Source organism: Melospiza melodia, chromosome 9 (assembly GCF_035770615.1).
Source record: "Melospiza melodia melodia isolate bMelMel2 chromosome 9, bMelMel2.pri, whole genome shotgun sequence".
In the NCBI taxonomy this organism is placed as follows: domain Eukaryota; kingdom Metazoa; phylum Chordata; class Aves; order Passeriformes; family Passerellidae; genus Melospiza; species Melospiza melodia.
Window position 1 is genome coordinate 24,762,085 of NC_086202.1, and position 9,252 is coordinate 24,771,336.

The 9,252-nt window shown below is 42.7% G+C and overlaps 1 protein-coding gene across 2 annotated transcripts in view; it reads right to left on the reverse strand.

The window, feature by feature from the left end:
* RASGEF1A (RasGEF domain family member 1A) overlaps nt 1-8,228 on the reverse strand; it is a 147,785-nt gene extending 139,557 nt beyond the window's left edge. For both annotated transcript variants that reach the window (XM_063163910.1, XM_063163907.1), the window contains exon 1: nt 8,029-8,228. The gene's annotated coding sequence lies outside the window, so the exon portion shown is untranslated. The remainder of the gene's footprint in view (nt 1-8,028) is intronic.
* Nucleotides 8,229-9,252: the final 1,024 nt, after the last annotated feature.

Sequence of the window (9,252 nt, forward strand, 5' to 3'; positions counted from 1 at the left end):
CCCAGCTCAGCTCCAGCAGGCATTGTCCCTGCTCCCATTGCACCAGGACTGGCAGCTGAAGGGGCACTTGCCTTGGCAGAGGGATTAGATCTAAGGACACATGTTCCAGTTCCTGCCCACAGTAATGGACCTGGCTTTTGGGGAGGGGACCTCTGTTGCATCACCTAAATGTTGTCTTTGGAACTTTGCCTCATTCCATTGGTGTCCAGTTCTGGGCCTCTCTGTACAAGAAGGACATTGAGGTGCTAGGATGTGTCCAGAGAAGGGGAGGGGAGATGGTGACGAGTCTGGAGCACGAGTCCTGTGAGGAGCAGCTGAGGGAGCTGGGGGTGTTTAGCCTGGAGAAAAGGAGAGATCTCATCACTCTGCACAACTGCCTGGAAGGGGGCTGGGGCCAGGGGACCAGTCTCTTCTGCCAGACAACCAGGGACAGGATGAGGAGGAATGTTCTCAAGCTACACCAGGGCAAGTGGGACATCAGGAAGAATTTCTTCACTCACTGAGAGGGTGGTCAGGCACTGGAATGGGCTGCCCAGGGGGTGGTAGAGCCACTATCCCTGGAAATGTTCAAGAAATGACCGAATGTGGCACTTAGTGGCATTTTTATTTGACAAGGTCATGTTTGGCCTAAGGTTGCACTTGATGATCTTGCAGGTCTTTCCAACCTTAACAATTCAGTATTTTGTATTTGTTTTCTTTTGCATTCATTTGTATCTTAATCCTTATTCCTTTATTGATTTGTCTCTAAATCCACTGTGAATGTCAGAAGTGCTGCGAGTAATGATGGAGAAAACACCTGTTTCTTTTCTTTTTCCCTCTCCCTTCTGTCCCTCATTTCCACGTGTGCCCTGTTGCTCCCTTTCTTGCCCCAGCTGTGTTCACTTTATTCATGAGCAGAAGCAATCCTGCAAAGAGATTTTTCAGGCAGCTGTAGTGAGTGCTGAGGAAACTGAGGAGTTTCCCCTGTAAATCCCACTATAATGCTGTACAGGGTTGTCTCTCTTTGTCCTGCTCTTTCCTACTGTGTAAAAGCCATCCTTCAATTTTTTAAATCCTATATGTTATGTATGTATTTGGCTCCAGATAACTTTATACATTCTCTTTTCGAGAGATTGCACAGAGTTAACATTTACATTTACCTTTAGAGGTGCAGCACTCATAATACTCTTTTGATTAATGTTAAACCAAGCAGTTATGCCTCTTTCCCCATTACGTTATCCAAGAAACAATGCTCAGGAAAAAGAACATTATTCAGGCAGGAAACTCCCAAAATTAGTAGTGTGATGTGACTGCAATTTTCCTGAGACTTCTGAAATTATAAATTTTGGGGTTTTTCTTAATAACAAGTGGTAGAAGCACCTGTCATCTCTGTTGAATTCTAGCTCAGGTCTTCTAACCAGTTTCCCTTTCTTTTTAAAGTTTCTCTCAGATTTCTTTGAGAAATGCATTTTAAGATTAAATTGCCACGTTCAGACAGGATGAATGTGCTGCAAGGTAGTGGCTTTAGGTTAGTTGGTGTGAAGAGCTAGGAATGGTCCCACTCTGTTGTGATCAGCAGCTGTAAGGTTCTGTACTTGCAGCTTGTATTATCATTTTTGAGATCTGAAACTATTTTTATAATAATGGACTTAGGTATGTAAGATACTAGGTTTGACACAGGTAAAATTGGATGAAATGACAGGGTTGCTGTGGTATGCTGGAAGCCAGACTCATTCAATGGTCCCATTTGACTTTAATATTTATGGATCTTTCTGCTAGTTTTGTTTTTATTTTCTTTTTTTCCCCCCCATCAAATACCAAACTTCATTGCAAGCACAAAAATCCAACTTAGTTATTTACATCTCCTGAGGTTTCAAACCCATTAAACAGCAGAGAGGCTCAGTAATTGTTTTATTACTACTACTGAAAGTGTAATAATACTAGTGGCAACAGAGGACAGTGAGCAAAACAATGAGAGAAATGTAAAGGCTTAAATAAAATCATTAAAGCTGTTTCACATGGGATAAACACCAATGTCAGGTTAATATTTCACACCACAGACAGCAAGCTTAATTAACTCTTTCTTTCACTTCCCCCCTGAAGAAAGTAGCTGTAGCAATATTTGGCTTTGTTAGAAGTGCAGGGCTTTCTGTATTGGTCCCTTCCTCTCAAATCAGTCCCCAGCTATAAAGAAGTTAACAACTGTGACATGGTAGGTGCTTTCTGCAGTTCCTGGTAACACGGGGGTTGTCTATTTTAGTTCTGTCCTGGCCCAGTTCTGTTCTGTTTTGCTCTCCAAGAGCAGTAGATGGGAAATGCACAGTTCCAGGTGGCTCCTGGCAGGGCAGGGCATCGTTCTGCTGCACACACCCCAGTGGTGTCCCCAAGTGTCCCCTGAATGTGTCCTGGCGTGGCAGGACCTGTGCGTTTCATGACCTGAACTGTGTCCTGCAGTTTTTATGGGATATTTTCTTGTTTATTATATATTCAGTGTATTAGGCATGACACAGTAGTGACTGTAAAGTTGTGAGGAAGGCAGAGTTTGCAGGTGTTTGGGAACTGAAGAAAGGCTACTCAGCTCAAAGATTCCATGTTCTTTTCTATTTATGTGAGGATGCCTATTTAAATTTTTTATTTTCCTAGAACCTTGCCTCAAAAGTGATTAGTAAAGCTGTGGCTGTATTTCTGTTTTGACAGTAGGTTTTGGCTTCTTTAGTTTCTGGAACTTTATGGTGTCACACATGTATGTATGTGTATGCAGCACACAGTTTCTTAGAATTTTTGAGTGTTTTGAGTTTCATGACAGAATCTGTAAAGTTTGAAACTTAGGAAAAAATTGAGTATTTTCATTGCAAAAGTTGGAAAAAAGTCTTTAACAAAGAGTTATGTATCTCATTTTCTGTCACCACCACACACTTTGTGCTCTTAGGTTGGACTCGATGATCTTAAAGGTCTCTTCCAACCTAGAAATTCTGTGATTCTTGTACATCTTGATGCATTGGTCTTGTCCCATAAACCTTCAGTATCTTTGCAACACAAAAAATCATTTGTTACATGATTTTGAGTATCATGTGGCTCCAGTCTTCAAGTTCCTTATAAATGAACAATTTACTTGGCTTTTACTCTGGTTGCTTCACTGTGTGGATCCTGCCATTGTCCTCTGCATAACCTACAGATCACTTGGATGATGCATGTTTCACTAAATGTTACCCAACATTGCTGGTGCCCCAAGGAATAAGAACACTTTTCTGAAATACACACCATCAACGTGAAAAGGTTGGGAAAGTCATGAGGAGAAATAGGAAGGAAAAGCCACACAGACTGTGCTGAGTATAACTGAAAATTCAGATTGTCTAACATGCATTCCAGAAGTGTCATCCAGGAGAACTGCTCTAGAGTGTACCCTGCTCTCAGAGGTGTGTCCCATTGGACAGTCAGGTTATTCACACAGATTGTCTTTAACACAACATTCCTAAACTAGCCAACAACTCAGTAATGAGATTGCCTCAAAACCTGGAGAATTTATGTCCAGCATACTTAGCTTCCTCATAATTTTTGAGATTTAAATTACAAAGGAATACAAACAAGCAAGCTGATATTGAGTGAAAAGACTTTTCACATGGTAATGAAATGAAAGAGAAAAATAAAGTTATTTTCCTGTTGGTACAGATTTTAAAGACTTCAGTTTTCAAAAATCCAGATTATTTGACAAAGCTTGAGAATGGGAAAAGCTACTTTGTGATGAATACAATATTGTTTTTATTGTATCTATATTAGATTCTGACACTATTTCCATGTATATATACTGAGATAACACTACACATTTGTTACATTACTCATTTATGTTTTAGTTTAGGATGCACCCATCACCAGTGTAGGTGGTCAAAGGTCCAGTTCTATTGGACTGAAAATGCTAAAAGAGTGTGGTAATGTTTGTTGGAAAATGCAAGAATTGAAGGTAAAGAAAGCAATAGTTTTTATCTACCAAGTACATTCATCACTAACTCACAGAGTGTCTGAAAGATGTCAGGAGAGAGTATTTCACCCAGAGGGTGGCTGGGCACTGGAAGAGGCTCCCCAGGGCAGTGGGCACAGCTCCAGGGCTGGCTGAGGCCAAGAAGTGTTTGCACAACTCTCAGGCACATGGGGTGTGACTCTGGGGATGCTGCTGTGCAGGGCTCCATGATCCTGATGGGTCCCTTCCAATTCACAATATTCTATTATCTTATAATTCTAAGACTTCTTTACTTAAAGAAAAATGCTCTCCTCAGGAGGTAATGCCTAAACATGAGGGTTGGATGCCTGTTTTGCATCACGTGCATGCCTTAATTTAACCCCTATAAACATCCTTAGTCTTAGACTGAGATTAGATTTGATCTCAACTGATGAGAGCATGTTACAAGAAGGTTGTGGAAAGCAATGTAACAAGTGTGCAAAGTGTTTCCTATTCTAAAAATAGGGCTTGAAATACCATCTTAATCATGGTTAATTATGGTGGTGGGGTCACCATCCCTGGATGTGCTTAAGAAAGGACTGGATGTGGCACTCAGTGCCATGGTTTGGTTGAGGTATTAGGGCATGGGTTGGACTTGATGATCTTTAAGGTCTCTTCCAACCTAGTCAAATAAAAAACTTGAAAAAACCAAAAAAACCCAACCAAAAGAAAAACAAAAAAACTTTTGAAATGTCACTTGTAGGTGCAGTTGCCTTACCTTACAACAAAGTACTGTGCAGTGGGGAGGATTTAATAGGTTTAACTCTATTCAGTGTGCAGGGAATAGATCTACAGATGCTGGAGCTCCAATGAATTAATAGAGAGCTATGAAAGTGGCTAAGTATGGTTGTTTCAAAGGAGATGAAACTTAATCCATTTTTGCAGATGTCTGTGTAGAATATGCTTTGTCAAGTAATTGGGATGGGTTTGAAACCTTTCTAGAGGTTGTTATCAAGAGCTTGTTCCTAATGTGTAAAATCTTGTTGATTTGTTTAGAGCTCTTCATTTTGGGTGGAGCTTTATGTTTTAATGAAACATACAGCAGTATCAGACAACTGAAGAACCTTCTATTCAAGCTGATTTTTGAGGGGAAGAACTTGGCTGAAAGTTTTTATTTTCTAAATGAAATCAGTTACAAGCCTGAATCCACCTAACTAACCACAGAAAAACTCCTGCCTCCCCTGAATTTGGTTTCTGGAGGCAAAATGCCAAGAGGGATGTAAAACTCTGAGCCGAGGGGATCCCTGGCCACCCATCAGAGCAGCTGCCTGACTCTACTTTCAGCTGCTTGTGGCTGGTTTAATCTTCTAGATTCAAGCAGAGCTCCAGAGTTGAGCAGGTGTCTGTCTTAGGGATGTTTTTTCTTTTCACCCAGTTCCAGGGCACCAATTCTGCATCTTATTGCTCCCTGAACCTGTTTGACTGACAGTGGATTCTCTATTTTCAGTAAAATAGGTAGGACAGCACCTATCAACATTGTGCTGATTTTCCTAGTGCTGTCCTTCCAGCTCACCAGTAATGAATGACCCAAGAGTCTGATCACAGAGGAATAGCATTGAAGTGTTTGTTTGTTTATTTTGGTGAAGATATTATGCCAGCAATGAAGCTTCACAGAGAGACCAGTGATAACCCCATGCCCCTCATACCAGTCTTGCCACCTGGACCCCAGCCAGACCATTTTTCTGTCAGTGATACTAAATGCCATACCTTTCCTTAATAATTCATCTTGCAACAAAAAGGCTCAAGCTAAAGCATGTGTTTCTGCTTTACAAACAGCTCCCTGCACATGTGCTGACTTTGCAGCTGCTTCCTGCACTCTTTGACTTCTGTAATTAGAGCAACTGGCCAGTCCAGCTAATGATATTAAACTGACTGGTCTAGAATGTCATTTATCTCCAGGGTTTAATTTGCTGAGTACAGGGCAGCACAATACAAGGCTTGCATGTGTTATGGCTGTAACTTGATTTTTTTAGCTCTTGTTGCTAAGTTACAATAAACTGTTATCACAGTAAATTGTCTGCATTTAAATGGACTAAGATTCCACCTGAAAGGAGCCACCCAGATGAGAATTGATAATATACTGATGTCTCAGAAGAAAGGAAAATAACACAGAAAAGCCAAATTGTGAACAGGGTAATTTTGTATTCCAGACATTAGCCAGACAGGCTCAAAAATAGCTGCTCAGACTCCAGAGACTATGATATGTGCTTCACTAGCAAGCGGCTAAGAGCTGGAATACAATAAATACGTGCTAATTTAAAAATAACTTACGTTAATATTATCAACTTTTAATGGAATCACAATGATCTGTTGTCTGAATTGTACTTTAGAATTACTTTCCCTAGAAATAATCTCATACCCTTGCAGTCAGGCACCATATTGAAATGCTAGGAAAAAGAAGTAAATTTTTAAAAAAGTATCAAAGTCTCTGCACTTCTCTAAATGACTAGAAATAGTCTTAAAACATAATGTTGGTAAATGCTTTCCACTTTTACAAGTGGAAAATTGTACCATATTCTGATGGAAAATTATGTAGAATCCATGCTGACACATCAAGATATTGATGTCCTACCTCTTCCCAAAGCTCTGTTTTAGATTCCTGGAAATTCTCTGAAACAAGAACATTTTTTCTCCTAATCTATTTTAAGGAGTGCATGGAGAGGGTAGTAGCTAAGGGGAGTGTTTATTGGTGCCATGTTTGAGTTCATTCCAAAAATATTCATGCTGGGTCAATGGCTTGTGGGTCTTGGTGGCTGCTGGGATGCTGAGTGGTGTTTTTTTGGTTAATTGCTGGTACCTGTTTGGTCACCTCCATGGGTGGGATCAATGTGGGATGCATCATCTTCCCTGAGCACAGAGTCCTTTTCATGGCAGTAATGTCAGGGCAGTTTTTACAAAAGGGTTTAAAAGTCAACTCCTGATAAACCTATTGCCAGTACACAGAAGGTCTGAACAAATAGGACATGTAGGATATTGCAGAGAGACACCATAATCATGTATAGGAAACACAGATAAATTCAGTTGCAATTGTGACTCTTTCCACAGTACAGAAAACCTGTAAAGCAAACCAAATGTCTTCCACTGCAGTTATACCATTAAAATCCAAAGGTGAGATTCTGGGATTCTGCAAGGTGCACTGGCTGGTCTGATACTCTTGTTTATAGTCTAGAAAAATATGATCCTGGGCTAATTTTAAAGGTGTCACCCTCCAAAGAAAGCCATTTGCTAAAAAGCATTGGATTGACAGAAATGAAGCTGGAGACATTCAGTGAAAGATTTCCATTAAAATCACAACTAAAAACTGTCAATCAGCCCCAGCAGAAACCTGCTTAGATAACTCTGCTAGAAATATTGTACCTCCTCAGAAAATGGAAGAAGAATATTTAGCCAGGATTTCAGAACGGGGAGAAACAGCTTCTCCCTTTACTTTAAATTGTTGTGCCGGAGACATTTACTGTCCTTGCAAAAACCCTCCTGCAAGGCTGAATTTTTGATTCACAGCAGAGAGGAATGCAGACAGAATATGTAGTGCAGCACTGCCTGTGCTCCAGCAGACTTGCCCTGGTGCTTTCAGCGAGCACTACTTTTGAAAAGCCCCCAAATGGATCATATCTGTCTGAGAAGCCCTCGGAGAGAGGGGCAATGACAGGGAAGCGTTTCTGTGGGCTGTGGAATCTCAACTCATTAAAGTGATGAAACAACTGCTGTGGGAATGAATCCGCCCGGAGTCCATGACAGACGCCGGGTACGCTCCATTCCCAGCAGCACAGCACAAAAGCCTCATCATTAGGCAATATTGGGAAGCCTCTTGCATCCACGGGAGCAGGTGGTAGTGCAGCCGCAAAAGTTGCATTAAGGGGGGAAAATGCAGGAGCTAGGCTGTGTTTTGACCTGCCTCCATCCCCCCGGGGGTGGCTGGGTGGTGCACGCAGGGCTAACACCAGAAAGACACACTGATGGCATGTAATGCCAGGTGTTCAGACACCCACCGTGTGCCAGCTTTCCTACACAGCCTCGGCTGGCCGCGGGGTAAAAAACACTCTCAATTCTCTTACCTTGGTCTAGTCCAGTGTAGCTTTTTGGTTGTTCTCCGTCCGCTATCAGCAACAGAGGAACTAGCGGCAGATTCCAGCGAGTCATCCTAAGCGGCAGAGCGGGCTGGCTGCTCGCACGGGCTGCGGGCTGGCTGCGCGGTGTGACCGCCGCGGGCTGGCCGGGCGGCGAGCGCGCCCCATCCTCCTGCGGGCACGGCACGGCACGGCACGGCACGGCACGGCACGGCACGGGGAGCCAGCGGCAGCAGGAGCGGCAGGGAGCACAGCCAGGCAGGAATGTACCATGTGCCCGCGGCTCCCTCCCTTCCCCGCTGCTGCTGCCCGGCCCCGCAACGCGCTGCCCAAAGTTACTTCTCAATCTGCGATGCACTCCCCGGTTATAGAGCCTCCTCCCCGCTCGGGTCTGCTCTGTAGTCCGTGCTCGGAGGAGCTCCTGGGCATCTCGGCGATTACATGGTCCTCTGTCTCCTCGGGAGGCCGGCGCGGATGCTCTGTGCAGAATGCGCTCTGTCTGTGGCTGTGCGAAAAGCAGCACTCGGCTCCTTGCAGCAATTTTATAGGCTGTGTAGCTGGGAGTGGGAAACCAAGGGCAAGGGCGGTAATTCTGGCATCAGAGGGAGAAAAAACTAGGAAAAGGTGTTTGAAGCCACAATTTTGTTGGGGGGAGAAACATTTCTTGGATACTCCTAACACAACAAGGTTGGGATAATTTCTGAGTCTCTGGTTTATAATCTCATGACCTGTTTCTGCAGATCAGAGATTGGTGCTAGAGACAGAACCCCTCCTGTGGATTCCCAAAATGATTTTCAGGAGGAAAAATGAAACTGTTGGAGTGGGTTACTTGCACTAAATGGCAAAGATTTCTCTGGGCAAACACAGCTAGTTTCTAATCACTATAAGTCTCCAAAGTATGGCTTAATCATTTCATTACACTCACACCCCTTGAATGCATAAGTTTGTTTATACACATATTTTCTTAGGAAGCTAATAGAGGACAGCTTCACAGAACTTGGTGAGGGCTGTAGATACTTTAGTGTCACTAGAAAAGTGGATGAAATGTTTAGGCTCTCACTGTTGGCTAACTGATTGCTAAATCTGGAAGGCTTTTATGGGCTTTTGAATGGCCTTTATTAAATCATTTGTACTACTACCTTTGTGTCAAGATATGCTCAGATGATCTGAATATTTGCCAAGTTTATCTGTGTCTAAAAAGGGTCATGGCAT